Source organism: Thalassophryne amazonica, chromosome 22 (assembly GCF_902500255.1).
Source record: "Thalassophryne amazonica chromosome 22, fThaAma1.1, whole genome shotgun sequence".
NCBI lineage: Eukaryota > Metazoa > Chordata > Actinopteri > Batrachoidiformes > Batrachoididae > Thalassophryne > Thalassophryne amazonica.
Window position 1 is genome coordinate 22,191,477 of NC_047124.1, and position 15,589 is coordinate 22,207,065.

The following is a 15,589-nucleotide window of genomic DNA, read 5'->3' on the forward strand; positions in this document are numbered from 1 at the left end:
AAGGTCAGTAAACCTGACCTTACCAGCGAAAGCACCAAAGTTCTTGTTTCCACAACTCTACTGCATCACCCAGTTCATGCAAGCATTGAACAGTGGAGAAACCACAACTCACCCCCTGAGGAACACCAGTTTTCACCGGGAAATACTCAAGAATGCTCTCTAGAATGCTCAGCTTCTTGAAGGTCCCACAAAGCAACATAGGCTCCAAAGAAGCACTATAGATATTCATGCTTACATTCTAGGAGTATTTGAGGAACTAAAAAAATGCGGTTGACTTCTTGGGCATGAAGCCAGACTGAACAACAAGTAGCTAGATCTAAATCCTATTAAGAATGATCCCTGCAAGCATCTTCCCCGGCACAGAGAACAGTGTAATATGACTAAAAATGTTGCTATGCATGTGATCACCCGTTGCCTTTCAAGATTGGGACAACAAGTCCTTTCTTCCAGTCTGTTGGTATGATACCCATCTCCCTAATTAAAACAAATTATTTGCACTGCCAAAAAGAAACCCATCTGCAGGAGCTCTCTCGAGCTTTCCTTGCCCTCAGCTGTTTCGCAGCCTTTGCAAAATCACTAACATTTAGAACAAAGTCCTTTAATTCCTCTGTTAGCAGGTTGAGGGTCACTAAACCACAGATGTTACGTCCCCTGTTCACAGATTACTTTGCAAATGCCTCCTTGTCCTTGTCCACTCTCAGGGTCATCACATCCTGCTCTCTCAGCTCCTTGTCCAGCCTAGAATTTCCATCAAACCGTGTACTGAAGAATCCAACACAATCCTCAGCAACATTCAAGGTGCGGTTGTGGACGAACGCTGTTTAAGGAATGCTATTTGGAATTATTGCACTGAATCCATGAAGACATATTTTACAACTGAAATGTTGCCAATCAAAATAAACAGATGCAGGTATCAATGCCGTCAGCTAAAATCAGATTAAATATTAATGTAATTTGCATCCCTGTAGATTGCCTGATTGTTTGTTGGTGTGGAAGAGCAGATTGTTCTTAAACCAAAAGGTTGCTCCCACTACTCTTGTGTATCAGTGTGTCCCTGAGCAAGGCACAAAATCTGTAATTGCTCCCAGTTTTAACCAGACAGGTTAAAACTGGTCATTCTTTATACAATGCTTATTTTGGAAGAAATGCATTATTTTAGGTGCACTGAACTTGAGATTTTGGGAAATTTAATATAAATTAAAACTAAATAATAAATTATAAATTAAATATAAATTTGCTTAAACTTTGTTGACCCAACTAATGAGTTCAGCTGCAAAAAAATTAAAAAACGCTGCACATCTGGTTTCTTAACATTTTCTCTTCTTCTTTATTGAAACTGTGAAAATTGGGTATTACTGAATGTACTTTATTTTCTTGTGCTGTACAATTAAAGAATTTGTGACCCACTGAATAAAGTGTTTCAACTGGTTACATTCAAATGAAATAGGTTGTTTGAAATTAAAGCTACTGTATGTAGGATTTAGGGGCATTTATTAGTGTAAATGAAATAAAGCATGTGTTTGTATGTATTATTATTATTGTTGTTTTGATGTTTGCGTTTAATTACTTTTGATGGAAAGTACATTTTTAAAAAGCAAGAGCAACCACCTGATAAAATACAGTAATGTGCAAAGATTTTAGGCAACCAAGAGTTATAATAAAAGTAACGTTTGATGCCCCCCCCCCCCCCCCACACACACACACACACACACACACTTTAGTAATTGCATGTCAACACAAAATCAGTTCCAACAAAAGTGAATATGTGAGCTATATTTTTTTTATTCCATAATCATAAAAACAATAATTTGCATCACTTTTACCAAAATTGGAGCAAGTTTAACTTTTGACCCCTGTACAAAATGAAACTGACCTTTGTCACCATTTTTGCTGTTTTTACCCGATAACTCCATGGAATTCAGTCATAGATAGTCCAAACTATACCTTTTTGGAATCATTATGATCAGACAAAAAAAATGTGGTATAGTTTTCAACATGATTGGAGCATTTTTAAATTTTGACCCCTGTGTAATTCTTTATTGGTTGGGCCAGCTCCAGGATGGCTCCATATCTGAAATAAACAGTTAATTTAGAATATGTGTGCCAAATCCCATGCTTTTATCACAAAATGAACAATTCTTCTGAAAATTTTAGCTAAGCTGCACCACTAATACAGAAAAATCACGCGTAAAGAGAACCCAGTTTTCATATTGATTGTCATTAAAGTTGAAATTCGGCAAACACCTAATTTATATATATATATATATATATATATATATATATATATATATATATATATATATATATATATATCAGGGTTTCATAATTTTAATGCTTTTATGATGCAATAAAAATGTTCTTAAAACATTTACACACTACTTTACTGTGTACTAATCTGGCAATTAAAAAAAGAAAAAAAAAAGAAAAATTATTACAAGTTGCTTTATTTTACTCCAACAAGCTTTGTGATCTGAACTCCTTCACATCCTTTATTTATTTATTTTTACTCAGCTTTTATTTTCAGGTTTGTTGCATCATGAAAGTAAAGAATAAACATTACATGCTTCTCTCTTCACGACTGATTGGAATTTGAGTTTGCACAAGATAGAATGTGTAATCCAACTAATCCTTGATATGCAGTGTGACTAAATAGACTGTAAATAGACTTTAGTGGCAGTCCTCCACAGGTGTGTGCACGTAGGGTGTTGGCCTCAAAGGCTCCTTTGTGAGGCCAAACAAGGTCACCTTTGACTTTTAATTGCAGTGGTGGTACTTAAAGTACATTTGTAACTTCTGCTAAAGCAGGTGAGTGTGTAATCAAAATACTTCAAGAGAACTTTGATGTGATGTCAGTGGCATTTTTTAATTAATGAATTTTATTAGTAGTCGCAGTAATGTATTTATTTATTTTGTTGAAGAATTTTGACAAATGTAAAAAATTCACAATTGGGGAGGCAGGGGAGAAAAATAACACTGAATATATGAAATAAAATAAATATATAAATAAACAAATGCCTAACATTCAGTGTAGCAGTAGATGGCGCTGTTAGATCACATCAAAATGCTTTACAACAAAAAGTCTGAAACGAAATGATTTATTTATTTTTTTTAAATAATTTGTACATTCTCTGTGATAATGAGCTTCAAATGCAGAGATAACATTAAAAAATTAATTTCAAAAGGGGAAAGGGGAAAATAAACAAATATTTAAGCTTCATTTTACAGTCCATTCTTAAACTGTGGATTTAAGACGGTGTTTACGTTGACCGGTAGGTGGCAGCAAATCACCACAATTCCTTTGCTCTCGTGTATCGTTGTTTGTCCAAATGTTTGATGGAATTAATATATATTATATATATATATATATATATATATATATATATATATATATATATATATATATATATATATATGAACTGGGATTTTAGAGTAAACATCAACGTGAATCTCAAACTGAATAATAATTTGGCACGTTGGGCGCATTTTCAAATAAAACAAATACTGTTTTTAATCACAAAAATGAGGATAAAACCGAATATTTTTAGTTCATTTGAGCACGAATGTGTCAGTCCCATGAGAAGAGCACCTTTATCTTAGCACTGGTCATATTAATACTGACATTTATTTAAAAAAACTACACAATTGAATCTTTTAGCAAATTGGGGAAAATCTAAGCATTTAAATAAACATATTCATACCGAATAAAGAACACGTCTGATCATTTCGATAAAAAAAAACATAGAACAATAAAACTCCACATTTCACAGAATCTGACACTCACAATTAATACACAACAAATAATAAATTTTTGACAGCAGTGAGAATGAGACTATATATTTATAAAGTAGAACCTATCATGTTATCTTTCCATTTTTCTTTTTCTTTCTTTTACATGTGCTTATTGACTACATAGCAGTCAATGCATTGGCGTTTTAAATCAATAAAAAAGTAAAAAATATATATATTTCCAATTATATGTATAAACTAATGTGCAAATATTTTAAATTATATGAAGAAATTATCAGAATTTAAAATAATTCAGTCAAATTATGCATTTTTCAGTCTTTCAAAGGAAAAAACTGCAGTACACTTGTTTATTCTATATTTCAAGACGTTTCGTTCCAAAGTGTCGTTTTATTAAGTAGATTTAAAGTTGAACTCGTCATTTTACGCACACCGAGGATCATTAGACGTCACGTGGGATAAAAGGATAAATTAATGCGCTTTAGGGGAGATTGTGATGAATGGAGCGTTGCAGTTCATTTTGAATCTGCATTGATATTCACGCGTGAATAAAAATGCGGGATTGTAAATGTATAATCACAACTGAAACGTATAAAGACAATTTGAAATTTCTTGCAAAAATATATAAAAATAGTGTGGCTAAATGTTAATGAATCCGTGACGGAATGTTACGAAAACATGAAAATATGATTTATTTATTTTTTCATTTTTTGTTTGTTTATATATTTCTTGTTTATTCAGGTGACGCTCGTGCAGCCTAGTGGCACGCACGGTGCGTTTACGTAAACTGCTACAACAAAACATGGCACGCTCTATCCTAAATATTTGTAATTAATAATCTAAGAACGTAAATTACAAAATGAATAAACTTCTTAAAGGGGAAAAAAAAACATACTTTTTGTTTACGGAGCAGGTGGCCCTGACGTCACACGGGGTCGCAGTACGCCCAAAAATAACAACACACCTCCGCGCGGCACAAGCAAGTGCCTCCCCCCGGGGGGAGTTCTAGTCCCAAATACACTTGCTTTCCGGGATACGGCTTGATGTGTGTTAAAAACAAGCCGCTTCTCCCTTGCATTGCGCGTCATTCAAACAGGACTCGGCGTTCTCGTCTTTTTTTTTTTTGCTCCTCTCTGTTACTTTTTAGCAACAACACGAGACGGCAGGAGAGAGCGCGCGCGCCTCTCCGCCAGCGGTGTCCAGCGGAGTAATATTTTTGGAGTTCTCTCACTCTCTTCTTTTAATCATTATTTACTCCTGTTGTTCGTTTTTCCTCTGCGTTATGGTGAACTTCGGCAGTCACGTGTGATTCTTTCCGCGACTACACATATCGGCGACTTCACCGTGAGGGGAAATATACTTGGCTTTTTTTTTTCCTTTTTTTTTCTTTTTTTTTAAAGCGTGGTAAGTTTTTCTGCCAAAGTGCTTTATTCCTTTCCGGACTGTGACTTTTTTTTTTCTCCCCCTCTGTCCACCAGTGCGCTTCCGCCGGACACAAGTTAGTGACTCAAACTTGACTTCCTGCATTGTGTTGTTGTTTACAGGTAAACAAGTGCAGTTGTTTTGCTTTTAACCTGTCAGTACTTTTCAGGCAACACTGCTCCTAGTCGCCTGTACGCCGCACATTCATTTCTAAAGAAGCTTATTTATTATTTCCGTTTTCAGTTAATAAGCGAGGTTTACAAAATAAGACTTATTTAATTTTATTTAATTGCAAATTAATTTAAAAGCTGTTCATGCAACATTTTAAAAAGTTATTCAATGCTTTTTACGTCATTGCAATTCAGTTGTGAATAGTATTCTAACCTGCTGTCACTGACTTAATTTAGCTGTATACACAATATACAATTTAATGCATATATACAATTATCAAGGATAGCACATGAAAGCATAATAAAAACTTTTTCCCAGTCTGTCCTCGTGATTAGCAAAAGTCCAATATTAGTCTAATATTAAAAATTGTGGGCTACTGCTTAAAAATTATTTTTTTAAATTTTAATTGGCTATAACAAGCGTTATCATTTGTGGCGTATTAATTTGACACCCTTTTACCCTTGTCATGCTAATGTCACAATTTCCAAGGAAGACTGTTTCATCAGCTTGATCAATAGCTGCATTATCAATATGGTTGATTATCAGGAGTCAACAATGCCTTACTGTGTTTGCTTGCTTGCTTGCTTGCCTACTCAATCCATTTTTAAATATATTTATTTATGTTTATATTCAAAATTTTTCAGTTGTCCAGAAACATACAGTGATGGTGGTAGCCTATTAGTGTTGATGATGACCACAGCAAAAGTTAAATTATATGAAACGGTAAATGTGCATTGCGAATTCCCTTGCAATTATTTTGGACCAAATTGAGGGTGTTAACTTTTTGTTGAGATATAAACATGTATACACAGACTTTTTGTGGTGATTGTATCAGGGTAGGAGTTTGTAAACTCCCCGGCCCGTCCTCGTATCAGCTTTCACCCCTACATTTAGCTGTCCTGGATCTTCATTGATCAAGCCGCGGGGTGCACAGGTGTTCCCTCCTCAGTTATGCAGGTGTGGGCTGGTTCCCCCCCTCACTCACCAGCTGTCACCCATCAAAGGCCGGGCTGCAGTAGATGCCCCTTGTGAAATATGTCAGCCACTTTGCACAGTTAGCCCCTTTGTTAAAGAGCAGCTGTAATCATTTCTTGAGACATTTAAAAAAATGCTTTATTTACTTGTTGGGGTGGCGTTAAATGGGGTCACGCTGTAGAAATGGATACATTTTTTCCAAAGGCATTGTGCGAGCTGGATAGAAATTTGCCATTAGTCTCCCACTGTTGTTGGGAGCGGTGCACTTAATACCCCGACTCTCCCTACTCCGCATCCATTTTTTGATTGCTGCATTTATCATCCGGCGTTTTGTGCTCTACATCACGGGAATAGGAAAATGAATGTCCTCCACAGGATTAATGTGTATACCCTGTCATATGTTTCAATCATTTATCAAAATTAAGATTCGGCTTTCAACTTGGGTGGACACCCGCTGATGCATATTTCTATCTTTAGATGTTGTTATTTCCAGCTGAACTGGAGTAGAAATTGTTTTTGCAATTTAGTGTGACAGCAATTTTGCCTGCATTGGCTGTCAGCGCGAAAACTGTCACGACTGACAGTGCAGATGACTTCCAGGTGTGTTTTTTTTTTTTTGTTCGTTTTGTTTTGTTTTGGTTTATGCACAAGATTCCGTCAGTTCTGTTTTGAGTCGGGCTACTTCCTTGACAAATACTTTCTCACTTTTGGATTAGTTTTTCAATTTCACTGTCACGCATCCCCCAACACCTCTGTTATGAAGCAGATTGTTCATTCAAACCTTGAGGTGTTGTTGCATTTTGGTGGGGGTCAAGAAAATATCAAGTGTGTTGTGCAAAGGCTTCACTTTTCAGAATGACTGAGTGAACACATCCACCCGACATACACAGTTTATTTTTCCTGAAACTTGATTTAGATCATGAAGGCAATTAAATGGCGAATATTCATGCATTATCCATGTTAACTTCATGGAAATGTTTCCATGACAACCCACATGCAATTTAAGTGGTCAAACATTTTTTTTTTTTTTGTCTCCTCTCTCTCTCTGGTAACATCAGCCCCTCTTCCCTCCAAGTAAGAATGGAATTCGTGTTGACAGTTTTGGCCTTTAATGGCACTTTTGTGCGAGCAAAGAATTATTTACAGGATCGTACGCTGCAAGCTGTCAGCCTCAGAGAGATTGACTTCTGAAGATAAAAGAGTGTATTACACGCTCAAGAGGCCACCTTTTTGCATTGTAATTATCCACATCACAGTAATGAGGTTTAGTGCCGACCCCATTCCTGGGAGTCCTGAGACAGCTCCGACTTGTTTAGTTCCGCTCTGGGTCCCTTTTTTTAAGATGGACTGGACGTTGCCGTTGAGAAGCGTTGTGATTCTGGCTGGAGAACGCTGTGCAGGGCGGGGTCAGGGTATAAGGATTAGGAAAGAGATTGCAGACTGCCCACACAGCGGGGAGCTATCTGAGGAGAGTTAGGGTCTCGAACTGGACTTTTCACACCAGGCTTTTGTTCCATCTTGGTTTCTGATCACATTACATCCATCTAACAGTGCATATAGAAAGTCAACATACCTTAGGACTTTCACACCTTTTAATTTCTTTATGCCATTAAAAAAACATTTCAAATTACATGTTATAAATTAAATAAAAATATCAAAGCCAAAATAATGGCTGGCATAGGTGATGAGAGCCATTTGCACAAGCAGTTTTCTTTGGACATGTCAGGAGATGCTTGTATGAACATTTCCAAGTCAGTGAATGTGTCGTGGACTTCATTCACATCCGTCAATAAGAAATAAAAACAGTATGGTATTGCATGGTAAATCTATCTGTAGTGGGCACTTCTCAAAAACAGAGAGACCGTGCCAGAAGGAAACAACTGAGGAAGCCTCCATCACACCCTTGATAATTCTATGGGCTGTGAGTGGAGAATCTGTGCACAGGATACGTTTGTCTCTTGCATCGCCAGTTACAGCCTCATGATAGTGTGGAGCAGAGGGGGATTTTCTTAAAATGATGATGTGAATTTCAGCTAAAGCGCTCCAGATGACACATAGGAAACCGAGCCTACATCTTATCTGTTTTCCTGTATTAAAATCCTTCTCTGTTCCACTAAACCATGAGGCTATGACTGCAGATACAACAGACAAAGGTTGTGCTGTGCAATCTCTTAAGTCACAACCAGACATGTCATGTATGTCTTGGTGGCTTCCCTCACTAGTCTTCAGTTTTTGACAACTGCTTTGTTTAATTGTTGTTTCCAGGACCATTTGAGAGCCCGTGCTTAACAGTCTTCAAATTTTGAATTGATATTAAGAACAATAATTTTTAGGTTTAGAGTGAGGATGAAATTTTTGGTCTAAATACAAATCCAGGATTGTTTCTCTTTCTTTTTGTCACATTGTGAGATGAGTTTGCCATGTGTCTGGTGGCTTCCCTCAGTGACTTGGAAATGTTCATATATTCATCCCTGACTTCTCCAAAGAAAACCTGCTGTAAAGGTGATGCCTTGAATGTGTTATACTAAACTGTACCGACATTTGAATTTAATTTATATCGCAGTGTTGAAATATGCTTTTGGTGTGAGTTTAAAGGGGATAATTTCTGAAATTTTAAAACAGAGAAACTGGAATTCTTTCTTTTTACCCTTTCCTAAATGGCATGAAACATTAAAATGTGTCAAAGGGGATGATGACTTTCTATATCCACTCTGTATGTGTTTGATCATGTAAAAACAAGAGTGTGTGGATACACTGTATATATTTAGCAAAAGCCAGAACAGCCAGATGTGAAAACATCCAGAAAAAAAAAAAAAGCCCAAATATTATGTCTTACGTCACTGTGCCTGCTAACGTCCAGGAATTGTAAGGCTACAAACAAATGACCAAACTGTTGCAGGTGAAAAAGTGTAAGTTTTGGCTTGTGCGTACAAGCTCACAGCATGTCTCATTATTGAGTGGAAAAAGGAACACATTAAATTGGTTGTTGTACACATAATAATTCTTTAAAGCTCCGCGACACACTTTGTACTTTTTAAAAATATGAATTAGGTTTGTAGTTCACCTCCTGGCATCGTAGTTTTGACCGTGACCTTGTCATGTTGGGTGCACCTTGAGCTGGTGCTTTAGGATGCCAGAAGCTAACGCCGAGTGTACAACATCGGCAGCCTCAAACCTTGCATAGATTTTTTCTGTGTGTGTGTGCGTGTGTGTGTGTGTGCGTGCCTTTCTGCCCTGAGCTTTTTCCTATTTCTTCCTCACACAGTTAACAATTGCATGTTTACTCTGTGGTCAGTGTGGTGTGAAGGCATCGCAGCTTTTATTCGTCACGCTCAAATAAATATGGTGCACGGGCAGTGTCCTGGCGTGAAAAAAAAAAAAAAGTGTTGGTTTTGGGTCTCACCCTGAATTAAAGAGAGAGGGTCGCTCATGGTAAAAGGCAAGGTCGCTGCATTCAAGCGTCAGTCTGACACTTGTAAACAGACAAACCTCATGTGAGACATCAACCGACGCTAACAGTGATCGCTGTCTTTTTTTTTTTTTTTACGTAAGGTATGCGTGGTTGCTCTTCCTGAAGAAATCACTATACGATAATTTATGATCCAACACATATTTCACTTGACAGAAAAACACACTAAAAGTTGGTCTTTATTGCAAATTAAAGTGTATACTCTTACACAGTAAAATGCACCTGCATTTTAAATAATTATTTTCACCCACATGGTTCTTTATGATCTGTTAGTGACTTTCATTTTGTACTCTGCTCTGCTAATGGAGCTGAGCTGAAGGTTCCTTTACCGCCTCCATGCATCACATATAGAAGAACCTTTACTTTTTTTGATTCAAAAGAGGCAGATAAAAAGGAAAAGCTATTTATTTCAAACATGTGAGAGGAGTGGGGGGAAAAACACGGGGCATTTGTGACAGTAAGGGTTTTTGACAGGCACATTAGGCTGCAGAAAGAGCATCCAGCTCGGGGCTGAGGGCATATGTGCTGCCGTCTGCCGGTGTAGCTCCAGACCAAGTTGTACCACTCGGGGAGGGTCACGACCGTCTCAGGTTTGTTCCTTCTGTCACGCTCGTCTAAATAAACACAGGAGGAAAAATGGAAGTGGGGGGTTGGGATGTATAGTGGCGTGTGTGTTGGTGGGCAGTGGAGTGTTGGACAGTAACCGTGTCAGTTAGGAAAGGACAAAAGCAATGTTTTCCAGTTTAGTTAGCCCTTTGGGTCAGGACGTAACAGTCAAAATGCAGAGACATGACATTTTGAGAGCTGCAGTAATTATAATCCCTGCAAATGCAAGGTTTTTATTTATTTATTTTGGTATATCAGAATCAACCAGGAGTATCATGTAGACTGTTTCAAGCCGGTGTCATATGGAATATGGACCCCCTTGAAAAGGAACCTGGGGTCCATATTCTGCAACGGAACATTCTACGGGGGTCCATTTTCAATCTTACACCAGTACCCATGGGTATTATATGTTACGTTGATATTTATGTTGATTCTGCACAAGTGCGACTGTATTTATGGACAACACTAGACTGAAGACATCCAAGCTATCCATCTGTTCATGAGCCTTTTAAGTACAACTCCTCCTACAGCAGTGGTGGCTTTCAAAGAAGCTTCACACAGTAGGAGCGCACCATATCAAGATATGCATGAAGAGAAAATAATTTTTCTCTGACATCTTGAAGGAGACATAATTAGACTTTTGACGCATCTGTGTTGACAATTAAGCACCACTTCTCCTAAACTAGATGGTGGATTTCAGCAAATGCTCACACAATGTTAGCTGGAGCTGCAACCAATTAATTGATTATGCTCAGTTATTAAATTACTCAATCACTATTTTGGAAATCAATCAAACATTTTGAGTCATTTAAAAAAATATCCAAATTATCCGATTTCACTTTCTTAAATGTGAATATTTCGGGTTTATTTCACTTGTATTCTTTCTCCCTGTCTGGTAGTAAAATGAGTAAACAAGATATTGGAGGCATCAGCTTAGACTCTGGATTTGAGATCTTAGGATAGACATTTTTGGTCTTTTTTTGACATCTTATGGACTTAACAATGGAGAAAATAATTATTTGCAGCCCTAATAGCAGCATGCTGCGGTGCATCCAGAAGGTATTCACACCTTTTCCACATTTGTTATTAAATTTTTTTTCCCTCAATTCTACACTCAATACCCCATAATGACGATGTGATTTTTTTTTTTAGATTTTTGCAAATTTATTAAAAATAAAAATAACTACAAAATCACATCTACATAAGTATTCACGGCCTTTGCCATGAAGATCAGAATTGAGCTCAGGTGCATCCTGTTTCCACTGATCATCATTGAGATGTTTCTACAGCTTAATTGGAGTCCACCTGGGGTACATTCAGCTGATTAGACATGATCTGAAAAGGCGCACACCTGTCTACATATGAGGCCCCACAGTTGACAGTGCATGTCAGAGCACAAACCAAGCATGAATTCAAAGGAATTGTCTGTAGACCTCCAAGACACAAATTTGGGGAAGGGTACAGAAACATTTCTGCTGCTTTGAAGGTCCCAGTAAGCACAGTGGGCTCCGTCATCTGTAAATGGAAGAAGTTCACATCAGCCAGGACTCTTCCTAGAGCTGGCTGTGTCAACTGAGCAATCGGGGAGAGCAACCGTAATCACGGAGGTGATCAAGAACCCAGTGGTCACTCTGCCAGAGCTCCAGCATTCCTCTGTGAAGAGAGAGAACATTCCAGAAGGACAACCATCTCTGCAGTAATCCACCAATCAGGCCTGTATGATAGAGTGGCCAGACGGAAGCCACTCATTAGTAAAAGGCACATGGCAGCCCACCTGGAGTTTGCCAAAATGCCTGAAGAGTACGAGGTCTATTAGAAAAGTATCCGACCTTATTATTTTTTTCAAAAACCATATGGATTTGAATCACGTGTGATTACATCAGACATGCTTGAACCCTCGTGGGCATGCGAGAGTTTTTTCACGCCTGTCGGTTACGTCATTCGCCTGTGGGCAGTCTTTGAGTGAGGAGTCGCCCACCCGCTCGTCGATTTTTTTCATTGTTTAGGAATGGCTCAGAGACTGTTGCTTTGTTTGATCAAAATTTTTTCAAAACTGTAAGGCACAACTGAGTGGACACCATTCAATAAATTCAGCTGGTTTTCGGTAAAAATTTTAACGGCTGATGAGAGATTTTGGTTGGTAACTGTCGCTTTAAAGACGGTCCACGGCGCCTGATGGTGATCTGCGGTTCGAGGCGGCAGCGTCTCGCCGTTTCAAGTTGAAAACTTCCACATTTCAGGCTCTGTTGACCCAGTAAGTCGTCAGAGAACAGAGAACTTTCAGCAGAAGTCGGCCTGAGGAGTTTATTCGGACATTCCATTGTTAACGGTCATTTTGTAATGAAAGAACGTGCGGGCAGAGTCGCATGTCGGGCTGGACCGACCAGCGGGGGGTCGCGGCAGGAAAAACACCCCCGTTGGAAATCTTAACGGGCAAGTTGGAACATGCCCAAGCTGTTAAACAATTTCTCAGTTACTCACTTGTTGAAAGCCATTAAAAGCCGCCTGAATTCTACAAATGGTTTTCAACACGGAGGTGTTTTTCCTGTCGCGGCGCACACAGATTTGCCGAGTCGTCACGGAAACGACTCGGCGAATTTGCGCGCACGTCTTTCATTAAAAAAATGTCCTTAAACAGTGGAATGTCCGCATAAATTCCTTCATGCGGCCTCTTCTGAATCTTCTCTGTTCTCTCACGATGTCCTGGTGAATTAAGCCTTAAATTTAGGATGATTTCAGCTCGAAACAGGCCGACGACAGCGCCTGGAAGCGCTGCAGGACGTCCCGCTCCGTGGGAAGTCCTTACACCGACAGAAACACCCCATAATCTCTCATCAGCCGTTAAACTTTTCACAGAAAACCATCTTAATTTCTCGAATAGTGTCCACTCGGATATTCCTCACAGGTCCAGAAAAATTTTTGATAAAGCACCGCGCGCCGTCTCGAGCAGCGTGTGAAACAAAGGAATTCAGCCGAGAGGGCGGGACCACATCTCACTCAAGGCCTGCCCACAGGGAAATGACGTCACCGACACGCGTGAAAAAACCCACGCATGCGCACGAGGGTTCAAGCATGATTGGTGTAATCGCATGTCATTCAAATCCATATAGTTAAAAAAAAAAAAAAAAAAGGGTCGGTTTATTATCTAATAGACCTCGTACTTCAGGTTATCCGGTCTGATGAGACAAAGACTGAACTCTTTGGGGTGAATGCCAGGCATCATGTTTGGAGGAAACCAGGCATCATCCCTACAGTGAAGCATGGTGGTGGTAGTATCATGCTGTGGGGATGTTTTCAGCAGTAGGAACTGGGAACTAGTCAGGATTGAGGGAAGGATGAATGCAGCAGTGTACAGAGACATCCTGGATGAAAACCTACTCCAAAGCACGTTTGACCTCAGACTAGGACAGTCATCTTTCAACAGAACAATGACCCTAAAACACACAGCCAAGATATCAAAGGAGTGACTTCAGGATGACTCTGTGAATGTCCTTGAGTGGCCCAGCCAGAGCACAGACGTGAATATGATTGAACATCTCTGGAGAGATCTGAAAATGCCTGTGCACCGACGCTCAACATCCAACCTGATGGAGCTTGAGAGGTGCTGCAAAGAGGAATGGCCCAAAGATAGGTGCACCAAGTTTGTGGCATCATATTCAAGAAGGCTTGAGGCTGAAATTGCTGCCAAAGGTGCATCAACAAAGTATTGAGCAAAAGGGCGTGAATACTTATGTACATATGATTTCTTTTCTTTTTTTTTTTTTATAAATTTGGAAAACTTTAAATAAAACTTTCATGTGTCATTACGGGGTGTTGTGAGTAGAAGTTTGAGGGGAAAAAATAAATCACACTCTATTTTGGAATAAGGCTGTAACATAACAAAATGTGGAAAAAGCGAGAAGCGCTGTGAATACTTTCCAGATGCACCGTATATGAAGATGTGTGTGTTAGAAAATAATTCTTGTTGGAGATTACCAGACTTTTTTCAACTCAACATATTTGTCCATTTAATGTATAAACATTGTATAACAACAATTGTTGGAGTCTTTAACATAGAGAGAGACTTCTTCATTATTTCTGGTGTATATAATACATGCAAGCAACAAGTATGGCAGAGCAGTGGTGACGGTGGGGGGTTTATTTTCTAGCGTTGGTGACAGATTTCTAGTTTTAAGTTTGGTTTGTCTCACAGCCACACTTTCCACTACGTTTGTGTTTCTGGCATGGCAAATGTAAATTTGCATAAAAGATAATAGCAGTAATCTAGTAACGATAGCGTAATATATCTCTTTATACCCCGTTTGTGCTGCCGAATGACAGTCCCTAATTATACTATAAACAATGACTGTGTTTTCTCCACAATTGGCTCTGCTCGGGTTTTCTCCACTGTGATGTGGACAGGATGGGTTTGGATAATGTACAGGATGACACAGTGCTCTGGTCTGAAGGCAGGGGGATCGGTTGGACAGTAATTACAACCTACTGTGCAGCTTTCTGGATTTTTCCCTGGATCACGGCTGTAGGCCTGGAATCTCTGCTTTCTGAGAAGGAGGTGAAACGGTCACAGCATACTGATGGAGCAAAACAATCGTTGATTTTTATGATATCTGATGAGAGGGGGTTTTTTAATTTAGATTGTCACTTCTGGAAAGCAGCAGGGCAGATGGTGCACACCTTGAGTGCCCATCAAAGCCTAAACACCTCCAGGCAGCTGTTGGTCATAATTCCCCCCCCTCTTCCAAGTTTTCCTCCTGGTTCTCTTTTACACAGCTTGGGTGTAGAGGAGTCAAACCTGTACAAACCTGTTTCTGTGTATGCAAATCTGTTGTTTTGTCATTTCATTAAGCAAGGCAAAAACACAAGGGCCCCTTGTGGTTGCAAATGCGACTGGCACCGGGCCCAGTTGGCATGCTGCACAGCAGGGAGATGCTTGAGGCAGGGTGAGAGGAGGTAGGAGATGCCGGGTTTCCCTGTGGCCAAAGCGACTCAGCCGTAAGATGCCTTTACATTACAGCTCAATCTGGGAGGGATCCTTAATTGTACAATCAGTTTTGGGGTCGGATGGTGGGCAGGTTTAGTCGTCTCTGCTCTGTGTAAAGCGTAGCTTGAAGAGAATGACAAAGGAAATGCCCAGTATCCAAAAACTTGCACACGCGTGGTCTGGCAACACGCCCCCCCCCCCCCCCCCCCCACCACACAACA

At 39.3% G+C, this 15,589-nt stretch overlaps 2 protein-coding genes across 4 annotated transcripts in view; one reads left to right on the forward strand and one right to left on the reverse strand.

Annotated features, from left to right (window-relative positions):
• The window catches only part of LOC117504469, a 33,352-nt gene that overhangs the window by 12,024 nt on the left and 5,739 nt on the right, over positions 1 to 15,589 (reverse strand). The gene's annotated exons all lie outside the window — the stretch shown is intronic.
• The window catches only part of foxp2 (forkhead box P2), a 223,351-nt gene continuing 212,605 nt past the window's right edge, over positions 4,844 to 15,589 (forward strand). The window contains exons 1-2 of one of the 3 annotated variants that reach the window (XM_034163719.1): positions 4,845 to 5,148; positions 5,223 to 5,288. The gene's annotated coding sequence lies outside the window, so the exon portion shown is untranslated. Of the gene's footprint in view, positions 5,149 to 5,222; positions 5,289 to 15,589 lie in introns of all 3 variants that reach the window. The other 2 variants (XM_034163717.1, XM_034163713.1) reach the window with 2 other exon arrangements.